The 27,877-nt window shown below is 35.2% G+C and overlaps 2 pseudogenes; one reads left to right on the forward strand and one right to left on the reverse strand.

Annotated features, from left to right (window-relative positions):
* Positions 1-3,460: 3,460 nt before the first annotated feature.
* Positions 3,461-4,340, reverse strand: LOC118852954 (annotated as a pseudogene).
* A 12,795-nt stretch (positions 4,341-17,135) lies between these two features.
* On the forward strand, positions 17,136-17,902 carry LOC118852960 (annotated as a pseudogene).
* Positions 17,903-27,877: the final 9,975 nt, after the last annotated feature.

The raw sequence follows: 27,877 nt of genomic DNA on the forward strand, positions 1-27,877 counted from the left end.
AAGATTCAGTCTCAGACTTTGCATTCTTTCTTTGCTGACAAAGAAGACCAAAACATACAGACAGAAGAAATTAACAAAGTCAAAGAGCCTACAACAGAAACCTCCAAGAAAAACATGAACTGGTCCCAGGCCATGGAAGAGCTCAAAAAGGAGTTGGAAAAGCAAGTTAGAGAAGTAGAGGAAAAATTGGGAAGAGAAATGAGAAGGATGAGAGAAAACCATGAAAAACAAGTCAATGACTTGCTAAAGGAGAACCCAAAAAAATACTGAAAAATACACTGAAGAAAACAACACCTTAAAAAACAGACTAACTCAAATGGCAAAGAGCTCCAAAAAGCCAATGAGGAGAAGAATGCCTTGAAAGGCAGAATTAGCCAAATGGAAAAGGAGGTCCAAAAGACCACTGAAGAAAATACTACTTTAAAAATTAGATTGGAGCAAGTGGAAGCTAGTGACTTTATGAGAAATCAGGATATTATAAAACAGAACCAAAGGAATGAAAAAATGGAAGACAATGTGAAATATCTCCTTGGAAAAACCACTGACCTAGAAAATAGATCCAGGAGAGATAATTTAAAAATTATTGGACTACCCGAAAGCCATGATCAAAAAAAGAGCCTAGATATCATCTTTCAAGAAATTATCAAGGAGAACTGCCCTGATATTCTAGAGCCATAGGGCAAAATAGAAATTGAAAGAATCCATCGATCGCCTCCTCAAATAGATCCCAAAAAGAAATCTCCTAGGAGTATTGTTGCCAAATTCCAGAGCTCCCAGATCAAGGAGAAAATACTGCAAGCAGCCAGAAAGAAACAATTTGAGTATTGTGGAAACACAATCAGAATAACCCAAGATCTGGCAGCTTCTACATTAAGAGATCGAAGGGCTTGGAATGCGATATTCCGGAGGTCAATGGAGCTAGGATTAAAACCTAGAATCACCTACCCAGCAAAACTGAGTATCATGTTCCAAGGCAAAATATGGATTTTCAATAAAATAGAGGACTTTCAAGCTTTCTCAGTGAAAAGACCAGAACTGAATAGAAAATTTGACTTTCAAACACAAGAATCAAGAGAAGCATGAAAAGGTAATCAAGCAATGGAAATTGCAAGGGACTTACTAAAGTTGAACTGTTTTGTTTACATCCCTGCATGGAAAGATGATGTGTATGATTCATGAGACCTCAGTATTAGGGTATTTGAAGGGAATATGCATATATATATATATATATATATATATATATATATATATATATATATATATATATATATATATATATGTTTATGTATATATATAAGTGAATGTGTATGTATGTATCTATCTATGTGTATATGTATGCATGTGTATGTGGGTATATATATGTGTGTGTGTGCTTTTATATATGTATATACATATATATATACATGTGTATGTATATATATATACATATATATATGTAAAAGAGAGAGAACAGACACAGGGGGAGTTGAAGATGAAGGGAAGATATGTAAAAGAAATAAAATGAAATTAAGGGATGAGAGAGCAACATACTGAGAGAGGGAGATAGGGAGAGATAGAATGGGGTGGATTATCTCGCATAAAGGTGGCAAGACGAAGTAGTTCTGTGGGAGGAGGGGAGAGGGCAGGTGAGGGGGGAATGAGTGAACCTTGCTCTCATCAGATTCGGCCTGAGGAGGGAATACCATACATACTCAGTTGGGTATCTTACCCCACAGGAAAGAAGAGGGAGGAAGATAAAAAAAAAAATAAAAGGGGGGGGGAAGATGGAGGGGAGGGCAGATGGGGGTGGAGGTAATCAAAACAAACACATTGGAAAGGGGACAGGGCCAAGGGAGAAAATTCAATAAAGCGTGATGGGTTGGGAAGGAGCAAAGTGTAGTTAGCCTTTCACAACATGAGTATCGTGGAAGGGTTATACATAATGATACATGCGTGACCTAGGTTGAAGTGCTCGACTTCTTAGGGAGGGTGGGTGGGAAGGGAAGAGGGGAGAGAATTTGGAACTCAAAGTTTTAAAAACAGATGTTCAAAAACAAAAAAAAATGTTTTTGCTTGCAACTAAAAAATAAGATACACAGGCAATGGGGCGTAGAAATTTATCTTGCCCTAAAAGAAAGGAAGGGAAAAGGGGATGAGAGGGGAGGGGGGTGATAGAGGGGAGGGCTGACTGGGGAACAGGGCAACCAGAATATACGCCATCTTGGAGTGGGGGGGAGGGTAGAAATGGGAAGAAAATTTGTAATTCAAACTGTTGTGAAAACCAATGCTGAAAACCAAATATGTTAAATAAATAAATTTAAAAAAAATTAAAAAAAAAAGAAGATCTACAGAGGCACACAAATGAATTCTTCCTAAATATGACTAGTTGGAGGCAATATGGACGAGAGTTAAAACTTATGATGTAAATCTAAGCTTGGACGTGGTCTGCGTACTCACCCAGAGCTTGGAGGACTAGGCCACATGTTATAATGCCATTAAGAGGATCAATAGTTAATCATTGATGACATGTCATTTATTTTTTTTTGTTGATTTGTATGGCCCATCACTGCCTTGAAAATGGCAAAGATGCAGAAGGAAAGAAAAAGATAAAAGTTGTTGGACTAGACCAAGTATTCATAGCTACTATAAGAGGTAACACATTCTTTGGACATTAAAGGGGAAAGTGTACCAAAGCATAGGAAGAATCTTGGAAATTATTGTTATAAAAATTGAATATTACCTATGAACCTATTGGCCTAATGTCACATTTTTACCAAAATAGTATGAGAATAATGAAAACATGCATCATGGGCATTCTTGATGAAGTTATAAGAAAAGAGCAAGCAGAACTTCTCTAGCTGTATTTTACAGTAGACCACATCTTTAAAATAGTACAACTGACTGAAAGGTGTAAAATAAGATCTCATTCTGCTTAGTCTTTATCATCTATATAAAAAAAAACTTAAAATTTAGAACAAAATGCTACAGCAAATGTTCTCCTCCAGCATGATTTCTGTCTGCAGTAAATGCATGTCAAATTCATGGAAGATACCTTGAATTACACAACAGAAAGAAATTTTTAAGCAATCCTCTGATGGTAAGTCAAGTGATGCATGAAAATGGGGTAGGGATGATTGGCATACAAAGATAGAAGACTTGACACTGTAAGGGAAGAGGTCCAGCCCGAAGTCCAAATCAAAAATAATTTTCCTATAAATGAAGAACTCCACAGATGAGTCTATTTTCAGGTGATATTATATTGAGTTCATCAAGAAAACACTTTGGAGCCTCCTAAATGTGATCCTTAATCATTCTAATAAGTTTCATCTATTTTAATAGCCATAGAGGAAGAAAACAAAGTAAATGACAATTGCCTATTTGTCATGTTATGTTATATAGTTGGGTGGAAAACCTATAGAAATCTCTGGCAGTACATATTTTTAAGCAGGCATAATTCAATTTATTTGTTTATAAAGAAAATCTATGTGGTTGCCACAGCATCTGCCTGGGTCCTCTGGAAAAACACGTGAGTGTGAGTCTTCACAAGATGGTCAGTTAGTTCCTGATAGGGAGACTTAGTAAAATAGTCTCCTTCCATAGGTCTGGGATTAGATAGCTGTATGTTTTGGAGATAGCATGAAAGGTAGCTTTAGCAAAGTTGCCCAGAGTGGCAGTATATCCTCATGCAGAAGTGTAGCGATCATCAATTCCAGCCATCATCAGGAGCTTCTCAGGCACAGGAGCTGAGACAATGCCAGTACCTCTAGGAGTAGGGATCAGGTGCACCAGAACCAATCCACAATGCCCAGCGACCTTGCAGGACACTGGTGAGGCTTGCCAATCTTGTTCCCTCAGAAGCCATGTCTCACAGGAACGATGGACAGCTTGGCCAGAATGATAGCGCCGTGAATAGCTGTGGCCACTTCCTTGGAGCACTTGACACCCAGACCAACATGGCCATTGTAGTCACAGATGGCCACAAAAGCCTTGAACCTAGTACTTTGCCCAGCTCTAGTTTGTTTCTGAACAGGCATGATCTTCAGAACCTCATCTTTCAATGAAGATCCCAGGAAGAAATCTATAATCTCAGACTCCTTGATAGGGAGCAAGAAAAGATAGATCTCTTCCAAAGAATTGATCTTCATGTCCTTGATTAGGTGGCCCAGCTTAGTGACAAGAACCCACTCCTTGTCTTCGGCCTTTCCTCCCCAGGCCCCACGGCCCCATCCCGGGCCTCAACTACAACTCCAGCCTCAACCTCGGCCCCCACTGCTGAAGCCACCATGCAAGCCACCCCAACCTTTGACTCCAGGGCCCCATGGGCCTCCTGCACCTCCTGCAGCACCAGAGTTGTCTGCCATTTGGTGTTCACTAGAAGTAGAAGCAGCAGTACATATTAAAGGCAGATACTTCATATGGACAAACAGCTGGACCCAGAAGTGAAATGAAAGAGATGAATAAAATGGATTCCCATTCAGAAACTGAAGAGTGCTTTTAGTGACATCAAACTTCTCTATGAAACAATTTAACACTAATATTCTTCCAATGGTAGTCTATAGCTTCACATTATAAAATAATACAGATTTTATAGAATTAAATTTAGCAATCATTGAAAGTCTCATAGAAAGGAGCTATCTGGACTTGAGCAAGCTGCCTCACAAGGAATAAGGAATTATGAAGAAATAGTGGGAAAATATCAGAAAAACATATAATGAAAAACAGATACAGTTACAGGATAGGAGTAAAAGAAAGTAATGGGATAAGATATCCTATGTTCTCCATTGTACTTTTTGTGGTCTTATTTCAGTTCTGCCCAACTCTTTGTGATACCATTTGGGGTTCTCTCAGCAGTGATTCTAGAGTGGTTTTCCACGTCCTTCTTCAATTCATTTTACAGATGATGAAACTGAGGTAAACAGGGTTAAGTGACTTGCTCAGGGTCACAAAGCTAGTATATTTGAGGCTGGATTTGAACTCAGGTCTTCCTGATTCCAGGTCTGATAATCTATCTACTGTGCCACCTAGCTATCCCACTGTACTATTTATAAATATCCACATATTGTCAAAGGAACTGAAAGAAATCTCCAAGTATTTTGAGTTGACATGCTTTAACATATGCACAGGAAGGCATTAGGGACATAGAAGAGAGATATAGCATAACTAATCATAGAAAGGTTTTCATGTGTATCTTTGGAAAAGTTTCCACTTTGATAAGATCTCAGATACTTTGGAACATGGTTCCTCCTGCTTTGTACTTTGGGGAAGCATAATTTTGTGCCATAACTCTCTGTAATCTTTCAGTCAAGGGAGATTTCATTGATATTTCTTTTTCATCCTTGCAGAAAGGGCTTGCACAGTTATTCATAGAACATTTCTATTGTGTGTAAAACATGTGCTTTTAATCCTTCACTAGGTAATGGTCATACCATAATATGTACAAACATCCTAAAGTGTTAGTAATCTGTTGCTGTAGCTACTAATGACCAATGGTCAGATGTATCTGGCAGTATATTCGCTCTGGTAAAAAATACTCTATATTCCTAGGAACCCTTGACTTGTTAAAGGCATGTTACATTTGAATGTCAAGAAACAACTAAATTCAAAGCTTGGCTCTAACACTCTGACCCTGGGCAAATCATCTGACCTCCCTATATTTGAGCTTCACTTGACTCATCTGAAGAATGTACTGACTTCACCATATATATCTTGTGAAAGAAAGTGTTTTGAAACCTATTTAAATGTGATTTATTCCTATAATTGTGCTTTCTGCTTTTAAATCTGCCAAAAAGTTGCATTCATGATGTTGTTTACTACATTGCAATCAATTGCCAGAAAACAAAATTCCTCACTTGATTTCCTACTTTAGAAGAAGCAATGCATTTCCAAGAGATGTTTTGTGGTTCAATTCACAGACAGTGAAAATGTAGCCACTCAGTTTTTCTAAGTGGAGAGAAGTCACACCACTGGAAAGAATTTGTCAAATAAAAACCAAGAACACGATTACCTAGTCAAATTCCAATAAGAAATGTCAATCAGTCATTGGTAAAAAGCCCACAAGTAACAACAAAACTCACCAAGCAATTTATTTTGCCAGCTTTATCCAACTTATAATCTGTTAGATACAAGATTTAATAATTGATTTTTGGACCCACAGCACTTCCTGTATGTATACACAAACACACACACACACACACACATACATGCATACGCATGTGCATACATATACACATATATAAGAAAGATATATTGATACATATACTACATATGCACACTTACATACACATGCATATTCTTACGTATCTATAATCATTTATTATATATTCATATGCATCTATGTAAGACAATTGTAAGACCATACTTATTTGTCCTCTGTTTCTCTGAGGATGGATAACTTCTTCATTCATAAGGCTGAATCTTTCCACATTTTTCTAAATCCACCAATTGATCATTGCCTACACTGTAGCAATATTCCAACCTTATTTCGTCTAATTATTTTAAATAATCTAGAACAATAATGAATAATATGGCTGACATAAGTGTAGTTTCCCTATTTTTCTCATGACTACATCTATTTTAGTTTTAACTTTGTCTGAGATCATGCTTACTATCCCTGCTTTTTGTCCTAGTAAATTCTATTCCTAATCCATACATTTGTGTGTATCTTATTTCCTATCCCTCTTGACTCCTCTACTTTACTTCTATAAACTACTTTGCTTTCCTATTACTTAACCTACCCCTCTTCAAGAATCCTTCCATTATCTTCCCATTCCCATTAATCTAAATACCCTTTTATTAAACCCCATGCTAATTCCTCACCCTCCCCTCTAGAAATCCATCCCTTATCCTCTCCCCCTCCATATCCCCTTACCCTGTTATTTCTTTCTGAATTTAGAAGACTTTTTAGCCCTCTTAAACCCATCACCAATGAAAGAATGGTTCCAAAACTACCAGCCCTCCTCCTTCATCTAAGTCGTCTTTGTCAGCTCTTCCTCTCAAACCTCATTTGTATAAAATAATTCCTCTTTTTACCTGTTCCTAAATGGCTTTTTAGTTCTTAGAATCATATCATACTCACATATACCTCAATCTTTCTTGCAAACAACCCAACTACTAATAATAATCTTGTATATACATTTTGCATTTGCTTGCATAAAAGGTAAGCAGTGGGTGCTTACTGAGTCCCTTGTAATTAGTCTTTGATATATACCTTATATATCTCTTGGATCTTATATGTAAAATCTTCTATTAAGCACAGTTTTTTATTAAACAAAATCCTGAAAATCTGACAGTTCATTAAATGTCCATTTTTTTTAAATTCAGGATTATGCTTAACTTTTCTGGGTATGATATTTTTGGTTTCAATTTCAGTTCTTTTGCTCTTCAATATATAGTTTTCTAAGACCTGAAGTCTTTTAGTGTTGCCCCTGCTAGATCTCATGTGATTGTAATTTTGGCACCACATATTTAAATTATTTTTCTTGTTGCTCATAGTATTTTATCATTGAGTTGGGGTTTCAGAATTTGACATTATATTCCTGTAAATTTTCCTTGTAGAATCTCTTTCATGTGGCAAGTGGTAGACTTTTCCTTCTATTTCTGCTTTCCTCTCTTGTTCTAATACTTCATGACAATTCTCCTTAATTATTTCTTATATTATTGTATCAAGATTCTTTTTTATCATAACTTTCAGGTATTCAAATTTTTCTTATGTTTTCTCTGATGTCCTCCAGACCAGTTGTTTTTCTTATGATTCACATCCTCTTCTATTTTGTTTTATTTTATTTATTTTTATTTTATTCTTCATATTTTGTTTCATTATTTCTTAGTCTCTTATAACTTCACTGGCTTCCCCTCGTTCCATTCTAATTTTCAAGGAGCTTAAGATTCTGGATGTCCTCTAGCAACAACGATGCTAATTGCTACTACCATGGCTGTGTAAGGCCAATAACCCCAGCACACAGGAGGGCTTCTAGCACAGGTTCTTTGATCTGCTTTTCTAAGGAAAGGAACTTTAAAGGGTTTACAGTCTCACTTTAATTAAACATACATATATTGTTCATTTAGTTCAGGGGGGAAAGTCAGCACCCTGCACTTCAGAGAAAACACAGACAAAAATAACAAGTGGAAATTATATAAACAGAGCAAATAACACAAATCACCAGAGAGGGCTTGTAACTGTCTGTCCATAGCAATATATACATACATAGTTACCAGACAAAAAGCAACAAGATCTGGGTTTTTCAAAGCTGGGGGGCTCAAACAGCTACCCAGAGTCTCATCTGGTCAAATCACATGACACTCTTCCAGTGAGTGAGCCCCAAAATAAAACGCTAACCTCAGAGTATATATACACTTCTTCAGGGTCAGCAGGCATCACAATCATGTGACTCAAACTGATGTTACTTAGACTTATGCAGGTCATCAAAGACTCTTGATTCAATCAAAGATTTTTAATTCAAACAAAGGACTCAATCAAGGGCACTTGATTGCCTTAGTGCTAAGGAGCACTCCAAAACAAAATACAACATAAATTCCCACTTTACTTGCTATTACACTAAAGGATGAAAATGAACATGCCTGTATGGTGCAGAATCACAAAGTATGAAAAACTCTCTAGGTAGAAGGCAGATGGAATATAACATTTATTTAAAGTCAAGAGGATCAAACCCCAAGACTAATAACTCCAATTTGATATAGCAGTAATTAGATTCCCAAAACAGTAAGCCCACCTCAATGTAGCAAAAAGGAAATTATGACATAGTATTATAACTAGGAATCAAGTCATCCTGCAAGCTTCCTTCCTGCTGGGGCCTCTCCATAAACACTCATGAATCCTAACTGTCTGCTTGTCTACATTCTCTCCCCCCTCAGGTTGATGACCTCCAAAGCTCCCTGGTTTCCACTCCATTCATGGCTCTGCACTCTTTATTCACCTCTGTTATCTAAGAGTTCTTACTTCTACTCTTTGAGCTGGATTCTGAAGTCTCACTTCTGACTTCTGAATTCTTGCTTCTGACTTCTGAATTCTCAGTTCTCAATGGCCACCTTCTGGGTGCATATACTCTTTTTAGGGCCTGAGGGCTTCATGCCCAATAAGCAAAAGGGTGTGGTTTAAGGCTTAGTACATAGTAAGTAAAGGGAGTAGGACTGCCTACAAACAGACTTCTAATTAAGCTTCCCTTAATTGCCTCCTGCAGTCCCCCCACCCAGGGATATTGAGTGGGTGGGAAAGGTTCTTTATCACTGATTGGCATCACAAAGGTGTGGGGCTGCCTCTAATCAAGTTTCCCTTTGTTGGCTCCTCCAGAGGCCCATTGAATGGACCAGAAATATCTTTAATGACTGATTGGCATCACACCTCTTCAAGTTGGTTAACTTTCTTTTCATAATCTTGTTTTTCTTGGATTGTTCTAATTTTTAATTTGTTTTTCCTCAAGTTATCTCATTTGATTTTAAAAGTCTCTTTTTAAGTTCTTCTATGAATTCTTTTGGGGCAAGTGACCATTTGACATTATTATTTGGAGTAAGAGAGGCTTTTTTTTTTGCTTCAGTATCTACCTCTGAAGATCAATCCTAATCTTCTCTATTCATATAGTAATGATCTTTGGCTGTATTCTTTCTCCTTTGCCTGCTCATTTTTTTTTTAATTTGTAGCAGCTAATGCTTTCTAAACATCCCTAGTCTTGGAGTATGGGGGATGGTGCCTCTGGCCTCAGATCCTTTTTCATTTCTCCCCTCTGTCTTGGAACTGAAACAAAGAATTATGCCCTCCTGCAAGTGCCCACAGCCAGTAGCATCCCTGCCCCACTGCTTCTGCACTCACCGGGTGTATGCTGGTTCCTTCTAGCCCAGGACTTTACCTCAGCAGCACAGCTGGGGCTAGTGTTCCTTATCAGCAGAGGTTCCTTCAATCTTCCTGGATTCAGATGTCCAGCTCCCCACACTGTCCAGGAGGTGAAAGTTCCTGTGCCTGGAGATGAGGTCACCTCCCAACCCAGCTAGCCTGAGGATTTCCCACTTGTTGTTTCTGTGGAGCTAACCTCGAGGTGATTGCTCTTCACAGGAACCAAACTTTGGTCTTGGGATTTTTCTTCAAATCTTTGCTGATTATCCCAGGAGAACCACTGTTCTTCCCCAACTGTTTTTTTTTTTTTATTTTTAGTACCTTATGTTTACCCTGAGACAGTATTTTGTCTTGTTTGTGGGGGAAATCTGGAGAGCTTGGAATTTTCTGACCTACCACCATCTTCCCAAGATCCTCTCCCACAGTCCTGATTTTTATTCTTTATAATCAAATGCTCAATCAGCTCTATAATCTTATCAATGTGAATCTTATTTTCAAAAATATAAACAACAATCTATCCACAAATGAATGAGTCTAGTCAACATCCTTGGTCAATTCAATATTGACATTGACACAACTATGAACCATATTGTCCTCAACATTTCTTGGCCTTTTTAAATTTAGTGAACTGGAAGTCCTTTCTTCTTTGCCCATGTATTAGCATTAACAATATTGGAACCTTCTAATTATATGTAACAGTGTTCCTTCCAATATTCTAAACTCTGAAATTCTACTCAAAGCAGTGTTGACTTACATAAACCAACCTATTCAATTGGCGTTCTTTTTTTATTCTTCCAAAAGTGACTTGCTGACATTCCCCATTATACTTATCCTAGCCTTTCTTGCTATCGTGGAGCCCTCCAACCACATCATAAGTCCTACCATCACAATAGAAGAATTTATATCAGACTTTTTTTTGTAGATGCTCTAAGGAAACAAATATGAAAGTTTCACCTTATTTTTTTTCCTACACGTCGATGTTCATCTTCTCAAATCCTCTATTCCTTCTTTCCTAACTTAATCTCAAAGAAACACCTATATCTTCTAACATCTTATTAAATTGATTCTGCTTCTTACCTCCACCAGGACATTCTCTCTTAAAAGAAAAAAGACTCCCTCAACTCCTAATGGAAAATTCCATTGGCTACTTCTAATCTGTCTACAAAATAATCAAGTGTCTTCTATCATTTCATTCTGTATAATAAAAAAGAAAAAAGGTAAAATAACTTTTTTCTGGATACATTTGTGCCCTTAAACTACCAAAATCTACCATCTCAGCTTCTCTTTTTTAATCAAACTTCTAAAATTTCTCATCATCCAGTACCTCAATCCTTTATAAATTACTTTCCTTTTTGTCCCTCTAGTATCTTAAAAGCTATCAATTAATTCACTTACATAGTTTTGTTAAGGTTTGTAAAACATCTTCTTCATTAAGATTAGATCCAGTTTATAAAATCTCTAGTTTAGCTTTGTTGGTGATTTGGAGATAATTCCATATTCAATATCTAATACCACTGCAATATACTCTCTAATTTATATCTAGTGTAGGTAGTATAAGTTCAGCTTAAACACATCCATTTAGAATTTTCAACTGCAATCAGAAGAAAACAATGAATTTCAGTCCTAGAGGCTTTCAAATCTCTGTTCTCATAGTAGAGTATCATTTTCAGATTGAAGGCTTTATTTTGTATTAGAATATTTTATTGAGCTTTGGAATCTTTGGGATAGAAAATATATCATATATTTGTATATGCATATATGTATATGCACATATGTGTCTGTTTTACACGATGTCTTCTTAGTATCCATTACAAGGCAAGTTCAAGGAACAATTACACAAAGAAATGATGTGATTTTTTAAATCTAAAATTTTCTCAGTGAGTTCTATAAGACCATAACATTATTTAAATTAGGGTTATCAACTTCTACCTGGGCAACTGAAGGGGTAATTATGTTATTTATATGCAACATGAGTAATTTCCAACCCATTTTCTTCCATTTCATTCTTCCTTTTTAATGTTTCAACTAACCAATATTCTTACATTAATTTTGTTTTGGTGTCATCTGTAATGAACCTTCCCTGTTCTCTTTAGCCTAACACACACACACACACACACACACACACACACACACACACACACACACACACACACACAGTATTTGTCAGGAAGATCCCTTAATTTCAAGCATGGTTTGTCTATTTCTGGGGCATAAGGGAAGAACTGCATTGCATAGATCATGTACTGCAGTTAATTTAAATATAAAACATGCCCTACATTAAAATCAAAGTGTAGAGATTAAAATCAAAATGGGCAAGGATTATGGAATGAAGGAATACAAACACACCACATGGTTTTAATTAAATTATCTGTACTTTTAAAAGTATGTATGTCATTAAAAAGGTGGATTGCAGCACAATAGTTTTCATAACCATGTGATGGTATGAAAATATGAAGCAAATGAAAAGAAGAGGAATAAAAGCCAGCACCACCAAAGTTTGAAAGGCAACTCACAAAGCATCATCATGAAATAAAATAATACAAATTCTTACTCTGCTATAGGTTAGATTAGATGCCTTCTGAGTTCTTTTCCAAAACTGAGAGAAAAACTATTCACTGTAAAACTTTGACTCAGTCATCCTTTCCTATGTAACACCAAAGCCTCTCTCTCTCTCTCTCTCTCTCTCTCTCTCTCTCTCTCTCTCTCTCTTTCTCTTCCTCTCTCTCTCTCTGTATATACATATGTATGCATAAACATACACATATATGTATGCATGTATGTGTATATACAGATATATAGATCTGTCTATCTCTTAATCTATCTATAGAGACACCTACATATATATGCATATATATATATATATATATATATATCATTCTATCTATGTATCTATGTGTCTATTCTCTCCATCAATATCTTTTGTTTTTGTTTTTCAGGAAAGTTAAACCAAAGGAGAACCTAACTCCCTTTGCACTCCAACAAAGAGGGGCACTTGGGTCTTTCAATTGATAGAGCCCTGAACCTGGAGTAAGTAAAACTTCAGTACTTACTAGCTGTGTGATACTGGACAGGTAACTTAAGCTCTTATTACTATGGTTTACTCATCTGTAAAATGGTGTTATTTTATACTGTTAACATATATAAGGCATTTTGCAAAACGTAAAACATTATATAAATACTGGAAATTTCTTACCTCAGAATATCCTTTCTGAATAATGCCTAGGGAACTTAAAATTTTCTTCTAACAAATGAGGGTTATAACACTTCACCAGAAAGATTTTTGACATTGATGGATGGAACTGTATAATATCTTTTGAATTTATATCATTTTTATTCCCATAACTGTGGATCTCCTTGTTATTTTCTAATTAGGTTATTGTAATAACTTCTAAAAAGTTCTTCTTATCTACACCATTTCTAATTTCAGTGTCTTGAAAGTAGGGTGGATCTGTGATATCATCAAAGTGGGTACCCCTTCCAATCAGTACAATTACAGTCTATTGATGCTTTTTTTATCCTGTGTGACTAGGATCCTTTACAAGGATTCTATATTGGGGGTCTTGACTTAGTTTTCACAAAATCATGTGAATATCATTAGAGCATGGGGAACACCTCTAAATTATCCATTAGTCTCCTTGCAGGACTAGGCCCAATACAATCTATGTGACATAGGCTGTATGAACCTATAGGAAGCACAGATGTGGCTAAGTTATCTGCTAAAATCTAGTTGATAATCATCCTCTGTTACCAAGTTGAACCTTGCATGGCATTTTATTAATTACCTTATACACTTATTCATTTATTATTTTAATTTGATTTATTCATTATTTGTATAGATGTTATGCTTTCTTATTCTTACTAGATGTAAAGCTATTTTAGTACAGGTACTACATCTTATTTACATTTTTATGATCCCTTCACTCCAGATAGACTCAGTGTTTTGAACAGAATAGGTGTTAAAATAAATGTCTATTAAATTGATCTGAATTTACCTTAACATTCTTTGTCATTGTTGAATATATTATACAACTTACATAAAGAGTACTCAAAAAAGTAACACCTTCTTTATCATGTATTAGATACAGAATAAAGTAAATGGAACCAATAAAACAATATACAAAATGAAAAACAAAATATGTAAATGGAAGCCACAAAAATCAATCTCAAATACTGTATAACACTGATCCAAAAATATGAGAATGAAACTCTCTCCTTTCTTTAGAGAAGTGGAAGATGGTGAGTAGTCATGGAAACTACCTATACTTTCGGCCTTGGTTTACACATTTATTTGATTTGCTGAACTTTTTTTTTCTTTTTTGTTATCATGGGTGACACACAAGGGGTAGGGAATTCATGAGGTGAAATGAAGGTGATATAAAACCAAAATATATTAATTAAATAATTTTAAAAGAAATTAAAAATAAAAAAATACTTTTTGCAAACATCAACTCAAATCGGTAGTCGATATGGCATCTTGCGATAATGGGAGATAGAAATATTTGAGATTAAATTAACACATGAGACTTTGTGGAGCAAACATCTAAGATTTCATTCATCTCCCACCTGTAACTCAAAAGCTGCTGCTCTTTGTATTATCCAAAGAATAACAGGGTTGAATTAGTTAATTCATTTTCCTTTTGACTATTTCATCCAGAAAATTGCCTCAGGCTTCCCTATTTTCCATGGAGACATTGGGAAATAATCAAATTTGTTTGAATGAAAGGAGTTAAATAAGAACTTACAACAAAATAAACAAGTAGAAAAAGAAAATTCATTTTGATACAGAAGCACTTCTGACATTCTGCGATTTCAGACAAATTTTAATCCTTCCTTCCAGGTTTCTTCTTTTTGTACAAAGTTAACTTCCCCACTCCCAAATTTCTTTTCTCTTTTTTCTATTCTTTTCTTATCTCTTCCTTCCTTCTTTCATCACTTCTCTTTTGACTTAAAAAATATCAGACAGGAACTATGACAGAAAGGAAACATGCAGTGATAAATATCCAAGAAGTAGCATGCAAAGCTAATTAATTTAATTCTGTTCATCATTTATTGATTTCTTTTAGTACTTGTTATTCACCTTTTAGAGTTAAGTTGTCCTGTCCAGTGCTCACTCATGATGGTGGTCTAAAGGGGAAAATGAATCACCACTGCTTCCTGGGGAGGAAAATTATGAGTCACTGAATGCATAAAGTTGTAAATGTTAAAATTTATTTCACATGTTTAACATAATTGTACATGTACGACCTATATGAGATTGCTTGCTGTCTTGGAGAGGGGGAAGGGAAGGGAGGAAGAAAAATTTGAAAATCAGTTTCATATAAAAGTGAACATTGAAAACTATCTTTAAATGCAATTGGAAAAAAAAACACCATTAAGTGAGGAAACATTTATGTCCAATGGAACAAATAGATTAATACAGAAAAAGGGCCACAACATACTATATTTAATTGTTCTTTTTCCTAAGTTCTAGGGAATTTATTCAAAGATGTCATTTATGCTTTCTTCCCAAGGGGTAAAATTGACCTAGAACACTTTGGACAGCTTTTCACAGCTAAGTTTGCCAATTGCATGTCAGAGATGATTAGTGAGAAACAAGGAAAGCATAATTCCTTCTGTTGATTGTAGGGGGCAAAATAAAAGTGAATCTGAAACCAGAAAAGAGAAATCACATTTGTTCCAAAAAAGTATTTGGCAGTTGCTTCCAAGCTGTTTCATTGACTAGTACTCATCTCAACATCTTTAGATGAGACATTCTTAATTTACCAGATTGGAGCACAGAGCCAGAGCAATCTGTGTACCTCCTAGTCTGCAGGTGCCTTATAATCACATATAAGGCAAGGATGAACTTTAATCGTGACAGCTAGCTGAGAAGAGATTGTGGTTATTAGTGTTTCCCTTTTAAATATACCCTTCAAAAACTTAATTTTAGGTCTGCTTGAATTAAGCCTTTCCCCAACCACTTTTGTATGAAGCTAACTTTACTTTTTTTCTCCTTCCTTCCTTCCTTCCTTCCTTCCTTCCTTCCTTCCTTCCTTCCTTCCTTCCTTCCTTCCTTCCTTTTTTCCTCTCTGTCTCTCTCTCTATCTCTCTCTCTGTCTCTCTGTCTGTCTCTCTTCCTCCCTCCTTCCTTTCTTCCATCCCTCCTTCCTTCCTTTCTTCTTTCCTTCCTTCCTTCCATTTCTGTTCTGTGTAATTTGTCCTCAGTTTTAGGTGTCAAAGTGATCCCACCTGACCCAAGATGTAGTAACTGGAGCCAGCACACCAGGCAGGATGTTGTAAACAGAAAGCTCAACAAGAAAAACCTAAGAAGCCATGGGACCTGGAACTCAGGTTGTGCACAGGGGAAGGCACAGTGGAAAATCAATTAAGTCCCACATATTGGGATACTGTACAAATTTCTTAATGTTACACTACCTAACCTGGCCCCTACTGCCTGAAGGCCAGGTATTTCACATTTTAGCTCCTCCCCAATGCTTCTCTGGAATGATCAAGGAGATTTGGAAGTATATCTCTACTCTCTGCCAATGGCTTCAGCCTACACTCATAGTGTTCAACAAGAGTACAAGGGTGGCTCTCCTATAGACAGTTCCATTCATCCACTAAAAAATTAGCTTGTACAGTGGAATATTTTCATCAAATTTTTAAAGATGGAGCTTTCCTTTGTTGCATGTCCAGATTGCCTAACATGGAGTAATCCCTAAGGGGACTTGACTGGGTATTCTCCAAAGGCTTCATTATATGGGAATGCTACAAAACAGATACAAATTATCTCTCTTGTAGAAAACTACAAGAGTTTTGCTCAGAATATAAGCTCCTTGATAGCACTACTCCTTTTTTGTCTTCATAAAATCAATCCCTTTCATAGTGCTTGACATATAGTGAGTGTTTAATATATACTTGAATAAAAAAATGGAAGACTCTTTTTTGGTAGAGTCTACATGAAAGAGAAAATATTTCAAAACATAACTTTTCTATTCTCAAAGATGTTTAACATTAAACAGGGAGATGTAGATTTGCTCAAAAGGACTCTCCCTTGTCTTAGAAGAGGTCTAGCACAGAATCTAAGTAAACTTGGAGGGATTTTTTTAGGCGATACGGTTGTCTACATTATTTTTTGTTTTATTTTTGTCGGTAGCACTCAGATGGTTGCTTCATGCCCCAGAGCCTTATAAACCTCCTATATGAAATCTACACTTGTAGGGGGAAAAGTGGATTAATTATCTACATAAAGAAACCAAACATACTGACAGAAACGAGACTCGCCGCCGCCTCCGCCTGTGGAATTTGAGGCAGGACTGGAGCGGGCTGGGCTATGGTGCTGCCGCTGCGGGGAAGCTGAGGCGTCCCTGGGGCACTGGGCTGGTCTGCCGCGCTCTGAGCCCGGGCCTCTGTGGACGGAGGGCTGCTGGAACTGCCCACGCGGAGTAGTTCTATCTGTGGTTTGAAGTGGTTTATGAAAGACTTTACTTTATCTAATGCTCCAGAAAAAGTTATGTCTTCATATATTCATTTTACAACGGAACCTAAACCCATGCTCAGAGAACAAAATCCAGATTTGAAAAATGCACAGATAATTAAGAAGCTTGCTGAAGCTTGGAGGGAGCTTCCAGAATCACAGAAGAAAGTATATGAATAATCTACCAAGACAGGTTTTTAAATACACAAAAAAGAAACCTCGAAATATATGGCAGAGCTCAATCCTAATCAGAAAAAAGAAAGTGAAAGAAAAGAAGCGCCAAAGAAAGGCTAGAAAGGAAGTAACAAAGAAAAAAAAAAGAGCGTTAACTGCCTTTGGAAAGCCCCCAAAACCTCACTGAAGTTATATTTTTTATTTCTGAACACTTTGAAGAAGCAAAAGGGATTTCATCACAGGAAATGATTAGGCTTTTAAATGTAGAGAGGAAAAATTTGTCATCTTCTTGGAAGCAGGTATATATACAACTTGCCCAAAATGATAAAATTCGTTATGCAAATCAAATTAAATTGTGGGAAGAAAAAATGCTTGAAATTGGACGGGAAGATGTTTTACGTTTTAGGAAACTAAAAGACAAAATTGGGAAACATCTTGAAGACATCTAATGATGTTTGCTTCTTCATAGTGAATATGATAAATACTCAAGAACCGATCAGGTCAATCACTATACAGACTGGAAAAGTTTTTAAGAATGATGTTGGTGAATATTTTATATTAATCTCTTTTTGTTAATACATGGACTTAGGCCAGTATACGGGCATATTTTGTAGTAGCAACTAGCTATGGATACTCTGCTGGTATAGACTCAGTCTAAATTTAGACATATTTGCTTTTGGAGCTACAGAAAGTCCAAAAAATGTCATCTAGGTGTAGGGGCAGGAGGAATTAATTTCACTCTTAGATAAAGATAAATCAACCTGTGAAACATTTTTGATACTGGATGTTGACAAGAAAGTATTCTCGTTTCCTAATGAGGAAACAAACATTTGCTTTTCTCAAATGCTTTTTAATTATAAAAGCCACAGTGATCTAAGGTATCACTGTCCTGTATTTTTAAAGAATGAGGAACTGACCAAGGTAAATTTCAATACTTAGGCAAGTTTGAATTCTAGGTAATACTATCTCATGCAGTATTCAGAGATGATCAGTGGACACATATACAATTGCTGATTTAATTTCCAACTTAAAAAAAACTACTCAAGAATTTGTAAATGTTTTGATGCATCCTTTTTTGTAAAGTAAAAAGATTATGTCAACTGTGTACACATTAGTGTTTATATGACAGAGAATAAAATCTAATGCTTTCTAAAAAAAAAAATAAAAAAGAAACCAAATTGATTAACACCTAATTGCCAGATTGTCATATGTAACTGCACTGTTAGCATGCAGCATTCATCTATATGTATATATCTTGGACCACCACTGAAAATTGATAACAAATTAAGCCCAAAATCAATCAAAGAAAATGATTTGAATTGCCTTTAGGAGATTATAAAGTTTTCTTAGTGATACTTCAAGTTATACTTGAAATAAATACCTATCCTTTAAACAAAAAGCAAATATTTTAGAAATGTATCACTTTTGATTGTGTAGTATTTTCAAAAGAATTGAAATTTGGGATAAGGCAAAATAAAATGAAGAGGGGCATAATAGGTGTGAGCAGGTAGAAATATATTATAACCATGGTATCATATAAGAGGGGAAGTATAAAATTTGTAGGGGTACCTAGGTGGCACAGTGGAAAGAGTGCCAGGTGTTGATTCAAGAAAACATTAGTTAAAATCCTGCCTCAGACATTTACTAGCTGTGTAACCCTGAACAAGTCACTTAACCTTGTTTGCCTCAGTTTACTTATCTATAAATTGAGCTAGAGAAGGAAATTGCAAACTACTCCATTAACTTTGCCAAGAAAACCCCAAATGGGGTCAAGCAGAGTCAGACGTGACTGAAAATTACTGAACGATAAAAATAAAACTTGTAATGAGAAATATAGTAGGAATTAGGCTTATTAGCTGATTGATGCATAGACCATGTGCTATATTGGATTCTTAAATATTGGTTCTATCTACTTTCATGATCTTATAAAAGTAAATGGATGACAATTATTGATTTGGCATGGGTGGGTAATATGGCACATGGATGGATGTTACACCCATATTAAAGATATATAAAAAGCTTTGTATATAGGAATAACTTGGCAAGAGCTTAAATTTTTTAGGCAGCTCTGTTTATCTCTTTAATTTGTTCCATTATTCAAATTAATCGTATGGAGGCAAGGGGGCATAGAACAAACAGTCATTTGGAATTAAAAGATTTGGGTTCAAATTTTGGCTCTACTACTTGTAGATCAGTTAAAAATTAGAGCTTCATTTTTTTTTCCTGATTTGTAAAATCAGATATTTGGGCTAGGTAATAGCAAAGACCCTTTCCGACTCTTAATATTTGAAAGAGTGCACTCCAGAGATTTATCTATATGGTATTGTATATTGTATAAAAATAAAACAAATATAGTGCAGATAAACAAACTAGGTTTTCAACTGAGAATGTAGTAAATGTAGGAGATGCCACTAACAGAGATTCAGCGGGCAAAATAGTCATGGAACAATCTACTTTCTTCACTACAAAATAAAATTCAGTTTCTCTTATACTGATCTTATAACTAGGCAAGAAAATCACTGACTACTGTATATGGAAGAGGAAAACACCTCAAAGAATATGATACATGGACATGTCAAAAGTGAAAAACAAGAACTAGGCCTTTCCCTTTCTATTGCCATTGACTTGAAAATGTCTTCAGGCATTAATTCAGATTGTGTCTATGAATAGGCCAAAACACAACTGATCAATTCATGTTGTCCGTATCAGTGATTTCTATTAATTGTTAATATCAAATCTGAAGGACACCAAAATGAACAAATTGAGAGTATTTCAGTGTAGTTTTCTAGTTACACATAAGAGACAAACTCATTCTTTCTTTGCTACTTTCTCATCTGTGAAATCAGAACACCAGCACCTGCTCCCTATTCTACTAAAATTGTGAGGACAAATTAGATGATGTCTTCAAAATGTTGTGAGCTCTCCGAAAAAAATATTATATTGAGGTCAAATAAAAAGTCAACTTCATAGTTCATATGAAATATGGTTTATTTGTGGCTGAAGTTCCTCTTCAGCCAGGCATTTCCAAGTTGATTTCATTTAGTGTAAAACTTCTCTCTATTTTCCCTTTCCCATAAGCCTAAGGACTTTGAACCACAATTTATAGAGAGTTTTCTTCTAAAAATAGATAACTATACAATGATATTTTAAATTTTTTATTAAAAACATATTTTACTCAATGACAGATGAAAATTGGAAACTTTAATTTTCTTTTCATGTAATACATTTCAGTCACTTTGATCAAGTCGATGTCTGCTTGGAATGGAATTTGACTTCTAGGAGTTAGGTAATGAAACCTGCACTTGTGTGGATACATAAAAATATAGCATCTTTCCCTTTTTTGCCATTTTCCTTCATTGAAATGTAAAATAAAGTTATTGAACTTCAAATGGAAACAACTCATGTCAAATCTATAGATCTATAGATCTATAGATGTCTTTCTATCGAATGGCTACTGAGGAAGGTTATGACTTGTTCCAAAGTCACCTCTAGCTCTTTCTGCATGACTGACACAATTCCCATTCCAATCTTACATTTGTTTGATGACACTTTTGAATTACTGCCCCATGCAGTCAACCAAACTCATGTTTACTGCTTTTTGGGTGCTCTACCACTTTAATTTTCCTATGATTATGGGCTTCTATGACTCAGTCATGAAGCATCACTGAAAGAACATGAGCATAAAAATATTGGAGTTTGTGATTTGAAGTTAGAAGCTTTGCAAGACACAATTTCACAAAGGTGACAGTTATTGTTGGTATTTGTTTTGTTACTGTTGTTTTGATTTCTCGTTCTTTTCATATTTATATTCAAAGTAATTCAAATTGGAATTATCCTGTGATATGGCCTTCACCGACTATTGCACAAGTAGGCAAAATGATTGCTTTTGTTACTTGTTTTATTTGGATGAAATATATTGCGTGTATACTCATCTGCAGACTCATTGAAAACACTTTCAGGACAATTCAGTAATGATCATAGATGTAGGGCTGCAAGGAACATTATATGTCATCAAGTACAACACTTCCAGTTTATAGATAAAGAAATTGAGTCTCAGACAGTTTTAAGAACTTTCCCAGAGTGATACAGTTAGTGAGACCAGATCCAATGGATTATGTCCTAATTCCAAGTTCTATACTATTTGTACCAGGCAATGTTCCTTTTCTAGAGGACATGATAATAAACTGAAGAAGTTCTTACTCCTATGTCGTTTGATTTCTTCTGTTAGGTGTCTATATTTTGGGAGATGCAATTATATGGAATTTGAATATTATGAGTGTCTAGTAGGCCAAAATCTATTAAAACATTAAATTCAAGTGTTCAGGCATCCATGTTAAATTCCAGCAATTTTTGGTAATAATTTTTTTGTGGTCACATATGAAAGGCTTAAACTATTGCGAAACTGCTTTTTAAAGCAATTTGTAACCAAAGGAAATATTTGAGTCTGAATCCTGCCTCAGATATTTAGTAGTTCTAGTAGTTGATATCAAATTGTATCCCTTATCCCATGTCCTCTTCTCTTGGTTCTCTTTCACTATATCCCTGTCCATAGGTGTCCCCACCCAACAGTGTCACTTGCCCAAAAGTGTCCCAGAAACACAGACCTACATGCTAACTGCTATTAAACTAAAGTAATTTGAGAGAATCCAAAGGACTGGAGAATCATTCTTTCCCAAAATATTATGTGGAGAAGAAAAAAAATGCTATAAACATTACACATTTCTTGATTTGATATCTTGATAGAAAATAAATTTCAAGTTAGAATGCATTCCAAGCTTTATTTCCATATTTTTTCAGATTTTTTCAGTGGCCTTTTTTCAAGTTTATACAGATATTTTTCTTTTAGATGAATATGAAGAAAGGTCTAAAAACTATTCATTCTCATGAATAACGAATAATGAATGTAACCATTTTCTAAGTTAATTTGTACCTGGACATGCCAATAGATGAAGACATAATGTGGGAATAGAGGAAAAGAATTTTCAGAAGATTCTTATGTTGGGCCCCCTTTAGAAAGAAAATCTAATTAGCAAAATGGCCACCAAACTGCTATTAGGAAAGGGAGAAAACATTTATTTTTCTGCTCAAAGTACTACTTTCTTTTTTTGTTTGTTTTTTTTGTTTGTTTGTTTTTGGCAGGGCAATTGAGGTTAAGTGACTTGCCCAAGGTCACACAGCTAGTACATGTGTCAAGTGTCTGAGGTTGGATTTGAACTCAAGTCCTCCTGACTCCAGGGCCGGTCCTCTACTCACTGCACCATCTAGCTGCGCCTCAAAGTACTACTTTCTAGACTATTCAACCATATTATGAAGAAATAGGTATGATGTGGCACTTTACATCTTTTGACCCATGTGATCTAGGTATGCGTGATGAAAATGGACATTACTGATATTTAAGCATTGCCTCTTATCTATATATTATTTTTATTAACTGAGAAAGCTGTCTCCAATCTTCAATAAAGAAGTGGTTTCAGGGAGAGTTACAGACAAATGAAATCCCAATTCTACTTTCTAGGTTACAAAGGAAGAGAAATCCTAAAAAAAGCAAAATAAATATTTAAAAGAAACAGAAATAGTTTTTACACTTGCTAACTCTAGACTTCAATTATGTGCCTTAATACTTAGAACTAGATTTTATTTTGTGATTGCACACACACACACACACAAACACACACACACACACACACAAACACACACATACACACACACACACAGTGCTGCTACGTAGCATTGTGAATAGGGTGTCTGGTCTGGAATCAGGAAAATTCATCTTACTAAATTCAAATCTGGTCTCAGAAATTATAAGCTATGGGACCATGGTCAATTCATTTAATACTGTTTGTTTCAGTTTCCTCATCTGTAAAATGAGCTCAAGAATAAAATGGTAAACCATACACACACACACACACACACACACACACATACACACACATATCTCCAAACGAATATGTATATATTTCCATACAGTACAAGTAGAAAGAATAAAAAGAATAATGAGTGGGTTTGGAGTCTGAGTCAGAGAACTTGGGTTCAAATCCTGGCTCTGACTGTATTGTTTACTATGTGACCATGGCCAAAACCTTAACCTGTATGGACCTCAGCTTTTTTATATTTTAAAGGAGCAAGTTGAACTAGAGGGTTTTTAATGTCCCTTATAGCTGCAAAGAAATGTTTTACTTGCCTAATCACTTATTTCCCGCATTTAATAAATGAGTCAAATAAAATGTTGTTAATCCTAATCCTAGTAATACTGCTAATAATAGCTAACATTTATATAGTTCCAACTATGTGTGAATGCAGATTGAAGCAAATTATTTACCTGTCTTTTTTTTTTCCTTTTTTGATTTTGCTTCTTCTTTCTCACATGGTTCACTCCATTGGTTATAATTCTTTGCAAGTTTACTGTTGTGAAAACAAGTTTAATATGAACGTATATGTAGAACTTAGATTATATGCTGTCTTGTGGGGGAAGAGGAGAGGAGAGGGAAGGGGATAAAGTTTGGAACTCAAAAACTTGTTGAACCGATTGTTGTAAATTTAAAATAAAAAATAAATTAAAAAATGAGAATAATGCCCCCAAAGCTAAGAACATGCATTCCAAAAAAGAAGGAATTTCATGTTCAAGAACAATAAGGAGGCCAATGTCACTGGATTGAAATATCCGAGGAGAAAACGGTAAGAAGACCAGAAAGGTGGGGGCAGGGAGGACAAGTTATTGAAGTCTTTGGAGGCCAATCAGACAATTTTATTTTAGATTCTTGTGGGATATATGGAGTCACAGTGTTTATTGAATGAATTGGGGGAATTATAAATCAAACCTGAACTTTAGGAAGATCAATTTGACAGCCATATAGAAGATGGATTGGAGGAGAAAGAGATGAATCAGGGTCCAAGGAGAAGGCTTTAGAAAGATGCTAGGCATAAAGTCATGAGGGACTGTACCAAAACAGTTATAGTGTCAGAGGAGAGAAAGGGGCATATTAGGGAGGGAGAAATGAGCAGACTTGAAAAGTGTTAAATTTGGGGAGAAAGTGAGGATGTGAGGATGGCAGCAAGACTGTGAGCCTGGGAGACTAGAATAATGGGGGTGGCATCTAGTGTAGAGTAAAGGAAGGGGTTAGGAAGAGGGGAGGCTTTGAGGTCAAAGTTAAGTTTTCAAAATATTGAGTTGATGATATCTAGAGAATAAGGCCATACAATCTGATCCCCTCATTTTATATTTGAGGAAAACGGAACCCAGAGACCGGTATATCATGTTACACTGCAAAAATTACTAGGGTTCAAATCCTGCCTCTTATCATTTTTGCCTATTTTACCTTAGCTAAGAGCCTTGACCTCACATGGACACAAATCCCCAAGAATGTTGGACTAGTTGGTTACCGATGTACCTTCAAAGTCTTGAACTATTATTCGCCTGATATCCCCTAGGTACTAAGTAGAAGAACTGGGGTTTGAACTTATTTCTGTCCCCAAAGCTCCTACACTAAAGCATTGGAGAACACATACACATATACATATGCATATATACACATATACATATCTGTGTATAAACAAAGCTATTATTATTACCTAAGAATGTTAAAGAGTAACAACCAAAAAATGGAGAAATAGAAAAAAAAAACCTGTAATAAGAAATACTCCTTACCTTGGAATTATGTCCAAATAGACTGTCAGTTCCTTGAGGACAAAAACTAATTTTTATTTCTTTTTCTAGCAGTGCCTTGTACGTAGTTTATTTAGTAAATGTTTGTTTATCGAATGGCCTGTGTGTATATGTGTGTGCATGTGTATGTGTGTGTATTAACTAGCTTCATGCTCCAATAGGATTGGGTTATTATTTTACAAAATGACATGATTGGCATTTTGTATTTAATATTTTCAAGGCAAGACTGTACTGTTCTGTGTAAATGCTGTCCTTCCCTGATTCCATAAGATTAATGAAGTCAGACATTGTTTGAGATAAAAAATGGGGGGAAGGAGAGCAGAGTAAGTTGAGAACAATCAGAGACTCATACCTGACCTGCCTATGAAATAACCTATTTTTAAAAATGTGAACATTGCAAACTATATGATCCAAAAAAGAATGTAAAAATGGAGAGATGTTACAAAAGAAAATACTTGCAGATTATATATATTTTTTCACATTCCCTAGCTTTGTCATGCCCTTTACAAAAAGCCCTGTTCCAAAACACTATTTCACAAGTGAAGATGATTCTCAGTAGGGAAGCACTTTCTGACATTATCTTCATCAAAGGGAACTTACACATCTCTTGCCATCTGAATATTGCCAATAGGCTGCTAATTCACACTTTGGGAAAAAGGTCAGGAGGACTCCAAATTTTTGATGACTTGATACTAGCTTGAAAGAAAAATTTTAATAACTGTTGTAATTTTCCATAGTATTTCAAAATTAGTCTATTTAAAATTATTTATCTTAAATCTGGCAACAACAACAACAAAATCTCCTGTGTTTTATTGAGTGGATCTTCTTTGGGCTTAGTTTATTTTACTGAGATTTCTATTTATCAAAATAATCAGAATATCCTTAGTTTTCTTTAAGTTAGAATATGGGCAATTAAATCTATATTGTCAAAAATTACCAATAATTTGGATATTTCTACACAGTGCTAAATAAGTATCTAATTAAAAGGTCAATAAATAAAAATACTATATTCCCATTCTTAATTAAAAAACCTAAAAATATTTATGATTTCAGTGACCATCCTAAGTATTTATTTGCTATATCAAAAAGTGGTTTTTGCTGGATTGGTTGAGTTTTTTAGTATAATAAAATCATTGATCCATTGTCACCTTGGTTATGTTATCCTACTGAAATAATTTAACTGCATGTATGTGTTTCTGCACATGCATGTGTAAGTGTGTATATGTGTGTTCTCTGTACTGGTTGATCATGGGCTATAATTCTTCAATCAATTATACCTATCCAACATAATGAGAAACTTGCGATTAAGGATATTAGCAATTATTTCATTCAGTTTAATGGGCATGGTGTTCAAGAAACTAAAAACAATAATATTCTAAACAGGTAATGCAAAATGGCAAGTGGAACAAAAATAATAATGCATAATTTCCAAAGAAATGTACCTAATGTATGGTCATGATATTTTCCCTGAATTTGAATATGGCACCCAACATAATAATAAAATTCCAGAGTTTTATTTCATTTTTCTGTATTTTTATATAATTACAAAATAAGACAAAATAATTTGGGGGAGATTAAATTGTACTAATGTTTTTGAAATAACTAAGATTAAAGATAATAAAGCATTAAAAAATTTGATTGAAGCAGTCATTGGATCAAAGCACTTCATTTTGTATCTGTCAAACTCATTTCAAAATAAAGTCTTTAGATAACATCTATTTCAAACTTTTAATTTACAAGTGAGTAAACTGAGGGCAAGATAGGTAAAGTGATTTACACAAGGTCAAACTGGTAATAAATGGTAGGGTTGTGATCATCGTTAATGAATCACACATACTGCTCTACTCTAAAAATGCTTTGATTACCTTGGAAGTTTAAATGACAGTTTCCCTTCTGTAGTTTGAAGGAAAACTGTTTTACATAAGCACACTTCTCTGCGAATGATGCTTGATATTTGTTGAGCTCTTACACACGATGTGGATAAAAGTGGAAAATTAGTAGACAAATTAAATTTCCCTAATAGCATTCACCAACATGATTTTATTTATAGTTTTCTTCTTGGGTCAGTCCCTTGGGTCAACATGAAAATGACTTCTTCCTTTGTTGTGGTTTCTCAATTATAATTAGTTGTAATCAAGGCTCATTATTCAATTGTGCTAATTTTACATTTCCAAGGATATAATGACCTATGCTAATACATGCTATTTTTAAAATATTTTAATTCATTCTCTAAAATGAACCAATACTCTCATGCATCAATTATCTCATCAATATAGGCACTCCCTCAGTGATTCAGAATGAAAACCATTCATGCCTACCCAAAGAAAGAAAATGCAATGTGCCTTAATGTTTACACATGTCTTTGCCACCCTTGGTGATATATTTATTTAGTGACACCCTTTATACAATTTCTGAATAACTGTACATATCAATGAATTTCAGCCTGTTCACAGCCACAAAATGCTTTATCACTGCCCTTTGGGTAATCCTCAGCTTTACTTCTTAAACAACTGTACTTTTCCTTTACTCGACATTACTGGAAAAAAATACCAAAGAAAAAGAGGATCTTTATTTGAAGGAGAAACATTGGGGTCACTAAAAGAACTGTGCATTTTCTTAAAGGAAATACAGCCTTCTGTTCTTCTTTCAGCTTGCTTTACACATTTGAAAATTTCTTATCAGTCCATTCAGTCAAGGAGATAAGGCATAGATATTCTAAAAAGGAAGTCAGTCAATATTTTGTAAAGTAGTCATGCAAGCA

Source organism: Trichosurus vulpecula, chromosome 6 (genome assembly GCF_011100635.1).
Source record: "Trichosurus vulpecula isolate mTriVul1 chromosome 6, mTriVul1.pri, whole genome shotgun sequence".
In the NCBI taxonomy this organism is placed as follows: Eukaryota; Metazoa; Chordata; class Mammalia; order Diprotodontia; family Phalangeridae; genus Trichosurus; species Trichosurus vulpecula.